Here is a 10,819-nt window from a genome sequence, read left to right as displayed (position 1 = left end):
GTGGCTGACCAGTTGGCAAAAACCACAGACACTCACAGGGATCTCATAGAAACCCGAATCCCTGTTGGGGGAAATCCAGTTCACTGCTGTCACCAGGTCTCAAACACATGCCAATAGTGAACTCTCAACTGCCCAGTGGAGTAAAGAAACGCCAGATGCAGATTTGATTTCTGCACAAAAAGAGGAGCCCATTATTGGGAAGTGTTATCAGTATATTGAAGACCCTGTGAATTTTAATCTGACAGAATTGGATTATACCAGGAAAGATGATCTCTGGGTGATGATGAAGTTTTCCAAAATGTTCTGTATCCAAGATGGTTTGTTGGTATGGAGATCCCTATTTGGATGTGTCCAGTCAGTAGTACCTACCTCATTCCGAAGCCTGATGTTAAGTCACGCCCATGACGCGGCCACTGCCATTCATAGGGTGTTTCATACAGCAATATAAATCTTGCATAAGGTTGCATACTGGCCCCATATAGGTCAGGACCTCGACATCTACTTGAAGGGGTGTCTTGTGTGTGCTCAGTTTCAGCCAAGTTCCCTCATACAGACAGCTCCCACACAAAAATGGGGAATTACACGGTCTTTGCCAGATTTGCAAGTCTATTTCATCAGGCCAATGATTCGATCCTCTATAGGAAACAAGTACATGTTGACTGTAAAATGCTTGTTTACCAAGCGGGTAGAATGTCTTGTGGCCCCGAATTGTAAGGCGTAAACAGCTGCCGCACTAACGAACAACCACATATTCTCTCATTTCGGACTCCCCTCAGGATTAAGTTGGACAGAGGAAGTCATTTTACCAGCAAGGTGACGACCAAGATGTGGGAGATCCTAGGGATAGAAAGAAAACTCCACATTGCCTACCACCCAGCCTCGAGCAGGGGATTTGAGAGGAGCAATTAAAACAATTGTGGGCACCTTGAAGAAGTTTGTGGAGGAATTTGGACCTAGTTGGGACATCTGATTACTGCTTGTCCTGATGGCCATTAGGTCCACACCATCTCCTGCAACAAAAATGGCTCAATTTGAGCTCATGACTGGACACAAGATGGTGCTACCTCAGCATCTGCTCTACAGAACTCAAGAGCAGACACTGGTAAACATGTTCATGATCCATGAGTACATTGAACCTTTAAATTTGATACATTCAGCATGATTTTGCCTATGTTCAGTGAAAATTAGAAAAGTCGGCAGAAGGGATGAAAACCTACTATGACTTAAAGACTACCAAGAAGGAGTATGAAGTAGGTGACAGGGTCTACCGGTTTAATTCCCAAAGGAACCAGGCCAAAGAGCAGAAGTTCCTTCCCTCTTGGTGCAGTGCCTTTGAAATTGTCGATAAAATCTTGCATGTCGCCTATAAGATCTGCATCCCTAAAGGAGAACATACAGAAGAGAAATGGGTACATATCAATCAGTTGAAGAGTTGTCGCCCCAGACAGACTTTATGACTGATTGAAGAGTCCAGCGAGGGTAGAGCCCAGGAACCATCTGAAGAATGAAAGGAAAGAATGGAAACCCAGATGGAGAATATCACACATTTACATGTAGAGTAATTTATACTCGTAAAGAATATATAAAAATCAGGATGAGAAAATAATGTATGTAGATATGTTCATGTAAGGGAAATACATGTCAATGTGTTATGTGATGTTGTTTTGTTTTTCAAATTGTATGCCTATTTGCCAGGGAAAGAAGTACTTCATAACATATTTAAATTCTCTTTCACTCTCTGCAGGCCCAATAAGTTCCTACCTTCACAGCCTGCGGTAAGGGGGTTCAAAAAAGGGAGGTGTTCCAGGACCAAACCCCAAAATCCAAAAAGGGTAGAGTGCAGACCAGAGCGCCACACCCTCAGGACAGGAAAAGAGCAGACATGCTCCAACGAGAAAAGCCATGACCCAAAGCAAAAAGAAAACAAAAACCCCACTCTCCCTTGCTCTTTTCTATGAGTCAAAGACCCATGGGGGACATTTGGGGTAAAAATACAGCCCCGGAGTGACAGAGACTGAATGGCCATGCTAGGCCGCTGTTGTGAGAGTGAAGCTGGCTAATGTAGAGTGCCCTCCTTGAAATATAAAAGCCCGTACAAAACAGTTATTTCTCACATAAGGCCTAGTGAAATGAAAAGAAATTGGCTTATTTCAACAGTATGAAATGGACAGGCGCCCAAGTGAAAGGGAATCTACCTGAGAGCTTAAAACTGCTGGATATGCCCAATGAATGGGAAAAGGCATGCGTGTCTGGAAATGCTGTTTTCCTAAAATATGAAAAGTTACAATGTCAACTTAAAGAGGCTGATAGCAGCATGTGACATTGACTTCTATGCAGCACAAGATGGTGATCCAGAAATCCAAAGAAAAGCCAAGCATTTTGCATTTGTTCATAAAACAAATATGTATTTTCATATTATAAAATCACAACATTTAAAGGGAAAGGCCTATTTCTTTTTGTATAAAAATTAACACTGGTTTCTATGTAAGTGTGGTCTACATGTGAATAATACCAAAAGTGAACTTATATCTGTTCAAACAGGATGCAAAGAAAGATTGTATTGTAAACAAAATGCCCAGATGCAATACTGAATGTTACATGTAAACACATCTTGTCGATTTAAAATCTGTACTTTCAGAAGTATGAATGCAGTTTCTGGCTTTCCACTGAAATTAAACCACGACCTTAAGGTCTTTGGCTGAGGCCCTCTAGGAGAAAACAGGCCTGGGTTTCAGTTAAATGAAAAATAAATATATAGAATTAAATTGGAATTGTGGAGGATTCAGATAAGTCGGCCAGCATAAATGACCTTTACGGACAGGTCTCTGAATTATCTGTGCATTAGTGGCCAACATAAATGACCTTTTTAGGGCTAACTCCACCTCAAGAAATGGCCTTCAGAGCCACTAATGGATCTTCAAACATTGTGTAGGAACAGAACCTGCTGATAAACAAATGTTAATGTCAGGTCACAGAAGAGAAATGAAACTTTAAAAAAAGGTGGGAGCTACATATGAAACTCTGAACTCCCAGGTGATGCCATGCCATTGATTAACATTGGGTCATCTTTTCTTTAATTAAAAGAGAATCATGTGTTCCAGTGCACACATCCCAGACTCATATTAAAGGGGATAAGAAGCCTGCTGCTACCATGTAAATATGAATTATGTGTGATTTATTAAATTTGAGTTATGAAGAAAATTATGACTTTGTCCTTCCATAATTCTGAGGAAATGGAAAGTTGGTGTGGTGATAGGTTGTGAAATTAAGGTTTGAATCTTGAAGGGTCAGATTTTTTACTATTTCCTCTCAGGAGCAAATAAAAAAAACAGTAGCTTGTCCCAGAAAGTGCGTGCCAAAATAAGATTAGTATTTACCGACTTGCCATAAAATATAGAACTCAAAAATATATATGTGCCTACAGTTATCTGAAAAACTGTAGGTAGCTGCCATTTGTGAGATTTCAAGAACACTGAACAGGTAAACCCACCTGCCATTTTGGGATGCAGAATATTTCTACTCCCTCAGCCTCCATCATCCACACATCCCAACTCCTTGTCCTATCAGCAGACAGTGGGTGGAAATGGTGGAAGGGGGAGAGAGCTGCCCAATCTGTATTGTGGGAATTATTATAATAGTTGAGTGTCATCAGCCCTATAAGAGATCAGTCTTCAATCTGAGAGGGACTTGACTTGTCCAGCCTATTCCTGGAGGTAGTCTACTTCTGGACTTTTGCGAGAAATAACTAGCAGAGAGGCAAGGAGAGATAGAAAGGCCATCAGGGTAAACCTCACCAGGAGAAAAGCTGTTTACATGGAAAGGCCATGAAACCTGCATAGGAGACAGAGACTGGGAAGTCTAGAAGCTAGCTGGGCCTGCCATTGAGGACCCAGATGAGTACTGGGTACTGGAGACTATCCGTGTCTGAAGCCTTTGACCAGATCTGTGCTATGTTTGGGGGAATCTGCCAGCCTTAATCTGCATCTCGCATAGCGGGTAGGACGGTGGAACTGGGTAGACCCGTGGCACATTTTATTAAATATAACTAAAATTAATTCCCCCATAGAAAACCACCCTATCCATTTAAATTGAACTGTTGTAATCCTTTCCATTAAATTGTGTGGGAGGGGATTGAAATTGAGTAGACCCTTAGCATATTTCATTAAAGTTAAATCAATTAATTCCCATATGGAAAATCATGGGATGAGTGTTGTTAGAGTTTGAAACTAACAAAGTTCATGCCCAGTGTGTTAGAGCCGGTATAGACAATACAAACTTGAGTAACTATTTTTTGGAAACCCTGCCTTTTGCACAGAAGGGGGTGTCCATAATCCTAAAAAGAAGGAACCCTAAAACTCTGCCTTTCAAGTGAATGTGGAGTGTGTAAAATACATGTTCCTATTATACTAAAACAAGGATCCTACAGCATTGCATTTCCCTTGTATAAGTTGTGCAAAACAAAATGTACCATTTATTCCCATTGATTCTCGAGCCAGAATCCTCAAAGCCTTGCATTTCACCTATTTTCTGTTGAAAAAAAAAGCCAAAACAATGTTCCCATTGCCCTCCGACTCTCTGTACCTTGCCTTCCCCCCATAGCGGTTATACCTGCTTGATTCCTGGAGGCTCGGTGTTGCTGGGAGAAAAAAGCACAGTAACAAACTAAGAAATCACTGTGTGTTACATTTTTCCATGGTTCAGTTGCAAGAAATACAATGTAAAGTAATGACTTCCCATCTCCAAATTTTACCTGTATGTGGTAGTAAATGAAATTCTATTAGAAATATAAATCAGTCAATTAGTGCAAGTAATTTGAAATTGTGATATTGTGTAGTACCATGGTGTTGGTGGCTGATGCTTTTGTGACTGTTCTATTATTCTTTATAAAAACTTAAATAAATATATATTCTTACTATACACCGGCCTGGTTCCTAGCTTATTGGTTGTAAAGAGGGTATTTGCTGAATGGTACTATATATGTTGGAGGCTTCACTAAAGTTGAATCTGCAAAGCGCATTGTTGTGCGCCACCTGGCTTGGGGGGGAGCTCTCCGAACTGAGAGTGACTTCCCAATAAATCGTGACACTGTACACATGACATTAGCACACAAACTGACAGGGACAGCGACAGATACTGCACATTAGCACACTACATTTCTGCATTTTGCTACCATGGGACGGGTGAGTATCCTTGTACATGTGCACTCGGAGCTAAGTTGCCTCTTTATGCAAGGTTGATTTAGTGACATGAAGGTACTGGATGGGAAAGGAGTGGACTCTGTGGGCTCATGTGTGAGATGTGAGATTCTAACATTAGTATTATGGTGGGCAGCACTGCGTGCACCAAAATACGAATTGTGGAGCACTACAGAGAAAAAAAGTCCCTGGTCCAAGGATGTATAGCAACTGAATATAAATCACCCAGAGAGACACCCTGGATGCTGTCTGCCCATCTATTCTATAGTCCCAGTGTATATATATGTGGGCATTTACATCGGGAGAGCTCCATTTCTGGACCCTGCTTGGGTTGTCTCCAGCCGACTTGTTTCTGTTCACCCTGCTGCCCACCCAGATATACAGGTCTGACAACATATACTCATCTGTTTCAAGATTTGTATCCTGGTCTTTGCAGATGATGATTCAATACTTTTATCAATGCACTGGCTTTCAGGGCTGGCAACTAAAAGTGGCCGCTGATTCTTTTTTTCACACTGGCCCCATATTCGCACCTAGAAACACTTGTGTACGGGCGTGTTATGAATTCCATATTATATCATATCATATTCCACCGAAGGAGCGAGCACAGTGAGTGAGCCCAACCCTTCTTTGATGGGATTGGAAGTATCCCCCAAGAAAATGTTGAGTAAAATTAGTCCGAATTAGTGCATTTAAAGCATGCTTTAAACATATATGGATTAAAAAATTCATGTTTTAAATAAGTTCATGATCTTGCAAACATAGATCTTCAATGATAGAGGGACATACAACGAGTGCATATCAGTCTCAATAAATGTGAGAAACATGCATCCACTCACCCATCTATCCCACTTCTCTATTTTCCCTTCATTTCCTCATTGCATTATTGCAACCGCTATGGAGCCTCCTCACAAAGCTATGGGTTTGCTTGCACAAATTACATATTTATATTTTTGTTAAAAGTGGCTGGTCATGACATTTACAAAGATCCATGTGTAACGTATGCACAATTTAGCAAGCATGATATGCATTGCATTAATGCAATGCTGTGGGCATATAGAGTTAAAATGCTAGTTTTATAAAGGAAATTTACATTTCAACTCTGCAAATCATTTTCCCATGTCTGCTGTCAGATGCTACACACACATGATGCTGTCAATTAGCACATTTTTCCACTGCTTGCCTTGATGATTATGGAAAAACATTGCAATTTTGAAAAGGCAATATTGAGCTTTGCTTTCTAAAGAAAAAACACCCACCCACTGGAATGCCGAGGTTTGATATAAATGACAACAATTGGGAGCGTAGTGTGATTACTAACGAGCAAGTTTAGCTTGAAAAATGTAGAGGCTTGCCATCCGAAATGTTTGCTTGTCTGCACAGTAATCTGTGTTTGAGCTGTAGTGACTGGCATGTGTTCAGAAAATGGCACCACCAGCAGTTACCTCAGACCTCAGGCTGCAGGCATCAATAATGAACCAGAGGCACAGTTGCAGAGACAATCAGGGCTGTACGAAATCATGCAAAGAAATAAAAAACAAATGAATAAAGTTCACTGGCCCAAGCCTAAAGGCGGCCAAAAATAAAATTGTTAAATGAGAAATGCACAGTGTAATTCTCATGCAACATTTGAAGAAACGGAGCACACACAAACATACAAGAATGATACACGATTATACAGTGGCGAGCAATGACCATTGGGCAGATTTGGCTTCAGTGTCAACCCCAGCAATTTGGGGCTACTTTGACTTCATCTTGCTGACCTACAGAGCTGAGGCAGGGCAGGACACAGACCAGGCCCGGCTCCGGGAATTTTCATCTGGGTGGGCCAGGGTTGTGACCAGGGGGGCCCACATTCCATTGGGTGTGGGTCTAGGAGAACCCTATTCAAAGTGCTGGCGTTGATCCAGATTTTGCAGATCTCCAAAAATAAATTTGCACACCTCTATAAAAAAAAGTACATAGCAAAAGAGAAGCAAGGAAAATCGTGTTGCAACATCAATCTACCTGTCTTCCCTTCCCATCTGCTCTCCCCTTTCTGTTATATCTGATCCTCCTTCACCTTTCACCATCCAGACACGTTCCTTAAGCTGCCCTAATCACTGTTCCCATTTACCTATCCTTTCACCTGTTCACACCAGCACCCAGCATGCATTTCCTGGCCTGGCCGAAGAGAATTCAGGGCGATGCCTCCTCCTCTTCCTCTGAGAGGGCTGAGCAGATGGATGGTGTCTGCCCAACAAATACCTTCCTGAGCGCTGTGGCTACTCCCAGCGGGCCCCGAAGGGGATGATTGTGCTCCCTCCATCCTGTTGTGAAAGATAGACCCCCCCACAATACTGAAGCAAGGAATAGGAGATTTTGTTTCCTACAAAATTACATTTTTTTTCTAACTTTTTTTTATTTCTTGAACAGAACATACCATGCCCAATCAATACAGGTAGTCTTGTTGATCTTAACAATATTTAGAGCACAACAACATATCCTCCAATAACATACACATGTATACAATTCTCCCTTCACCCACCCATTCCACAAATGCCCCCTCCTTTCCAACTGAACCCCTACATTAGTCCCATTCTGAATGTCTCCCATCAATGGTTCATGTACAATATTAAATTTGAAACACAAAATGTTATTTTTTGTTGCATTTTCGCAGCACATTTTAATTGATTTGAGAGTGCAAGGCTGTGCTAGGGTTGTAAGGGCTGCATCAGGAGGCAGACGGTGCTGGTTGAGGGTATTCCAGCCTCCTGGTATCGCTCCTGGTGGAGTGTGGCATGAAGGAGCGGGTCTTGCTCCTCTGTCATGCCCCTATACATCATTGTCTGGTACATACTGTTTACATACTGGTTATAAAATGCAATTGTCCAAGATGACTCTTTGTTTGATGTGTTCACTGGTAATGAATTACACAATTTTGTTCAATAAATGTGGCCTGGATATTTTCAAAGTTAGTGTGTTTTTTTTTTTGTTTTTTTTTATTATTATTTATGAACTTTTACATATAGAGAAACAAATAAATCAGTCAATCAGTACAGAACCATAAAGTATACATAAAACAGCAAAACAATATAAATATAATGCCATAAAGAATCTAGTAAATGTTCGGGAAGTCATCCCAAACCCTCCCATGCATACTCAACTTCCCTTGCCTCTTAAAAACCACCTTTTCCATGGACGCAAGGGCAGACATCCCCTCAATCCAATCGTCAAGAACTGGTGCAATCCTTGATTTCCATCCCCTCAGAACCAACTTTTTTGCCCAGACTAGCACCACGGAGCAGAAATTTTTTCCGTGACACAGAGAGATCTTCCAGCAATTCTCCACCTCCCAAAATCATTGTCATAAAATCCAATTCAACATCCATATTCAGAACACGCAGACAGGCACAACAAACATAATGCCAAAAACCCCATACACGCACACACTCCCAAAGTAGATGTTCCAAACTTCCCTGTCCATTCCCACAACACCAGCAATCATCCGAGTCCATCAACCCCCTCTTAAACATTTGTTCCGGACCCCAAAACACTCTATTGAGGATCTTTATCTGTCTTGACCGTTCCACCAAATCAATAGCACTTAGTTTAACATTCGCACACATATCCAACCACATCTCGGGTGAAATCTCACACCCCAATCTCCTTCCCCATTCATCTCTCAAATCTGAATTTTCCTTATAAGCAGACACAATACAATTGTAAATCCTGCTAGCAATCGAACAACCACCTGGCTCCCTCTCTTTAAGATAGAGATTTACCATTGAACTTCCTTGCTCCGTCACATCGCTCATCGGATCTGAAATTGTCAATCTGAAACTTCGCCCGCAACTCACGCTCTCCAATCCACTCACCTTCCACCAGAACATCATCAATCCAGAGAACTCCACCTAGAAACCAATCCGGCCAGAATAAAGACTTACCCCCGACAGAAATCAACGGATTCAACCAAATGGATGCATGAATGGTCTTTGAAGCAACCAATCCCGACAATTCATGTACCTGTCTCCATGTTTCTCTCAGAAAAACTGTCAAAGGCGATTTCTTACATAACTTGTTTGTTGCCGTGAGAATCGCTCTTGGATGGAGCGGTCTCAACATACTTGCCTCAGCAATTACCCATTTATCAGGCGTATCCATCAAAAAAGGAAACAATAAAATGACTTGAAAAAGCTAAATGATACGCCCTGAAGTTCGGCACCCCCAGACCCCCTTTTTCCACTGGCAACTGAAGTTTCCATAATTTTAGCTGTGGCGGCTTATTATCCCATAGAAAGGACTGCAACAAACCATCAATTTCCTTCCAAAAATGTTGGCCAATTTTCAACGGAAGCATACCAAGAATGTAATTAATTTTCAGTGCTGCATTCATTTTCAGAGCGTTCACCTTGCCCCAAAGGGACAAATGAAGCAAAGACCACCTCAGAATGCTCATTTTCAAGTCACCACACACCTCATTCATGTTCATCACAACCATCTCATCCACCGGCGGGGTCAGCCAAATACCCAGATATTTCAGTTTCCTGTCACACCACTGAAACCCAAGTCCATTAATAAAACTCTTATCACAGTAACCTGAAATAGGCAATACCTCAGATTTAGACCAATTGACCTTAAATCCTGCCACCGCATAAAAATCTAAAACATCCAGCAAGGCCGGAAGGGACACTGTCAAATTCCGTAATAATAATAACAGATCATCCGCATAAAACCACAACTTTTGATCAGCACCATGAAAACTCAGGCCCTGAATTCCCACGTCACATCTCAAGGCAATCGCCAATGGTTCCATAGCCAAAAAAAAGGACATCCCTGTCTTGTACCTCTCTGTAGTACAAAAGAGTCTGACAATTGTCCATTACTTCTGACCGCGGCAGTCGGACAAGCATAAAGCAAGCTAATCCAGGAAATAAATTCCTCTCCCAGATTCATAGCACGCAATACAGAGATCAAATAGTTCCAATCAACGCGATCAAACGCTTTCTCCGCATCCAAAGAAAACACAGCCACATCATCCTCCATATCCTGTGCATGTGTCATCAACAGTAATAAAGTCCTAATATTACTAGATGTTCTCCGGACGGCGACAAAACCTGATTGATCAGTTTGTACCAACTTCACAAGAAGAGACTGCAAGCGCAGGGCCAACAATTTCGCCAAAATCTTATTATCAGTATTAATCAAGCTGATGGGACGATAGTTCGAAGTCAAGCAACCATCCTTATCCTTCTTAAGAAAAACCGATATAATGGCATGACTAGTAGAAGCAGGAAGCAAACCCCCCACTCTAGATTCCATGAAAACATCTCGCAAAAAGTCCACCGCCGAATCAGGCAAGATTTTATAAAATTCAGCAGGCAAACCATCCGGACCTGGAGACTTGCCCGAGTTCAATTTCCCTATCACAGATTTCATTTCATCCACAGTCACAGCCTCTCCCAGCATGGCTTTCTCCAAATCACTCACTCTAGGTATTTCCAACCCTTACAAAAATGACTCATCCAATCCATTGACTCCCAACTCATTCTGATACAGCTTCATATAGTATTCCTTGAATGTCTCATTAATCAGTTTTGGATCACAGGTCAACTGACCATTCCCTCTTTTAATAGAAGTGATAG

Source organism: Ambystoma mexicanum, chromosome 1q, assembly GCF_040938575.1.
Source record: "Ambystoma mexicanum isolate Mex_15411 chromosome 1q, UKY_AmexF1_1, whole genome shotgun sequence".
In the NCBI taxonomy this organism is placed as follows: Eukaryota; Metazoa; Chordata; class Amphibia; order Caudata; family Ambystomatidae; genus Ambystoma; species Ambystoma mexicanum.
This window is presented reverse-complemented; position numbering follows the sequence as displayed.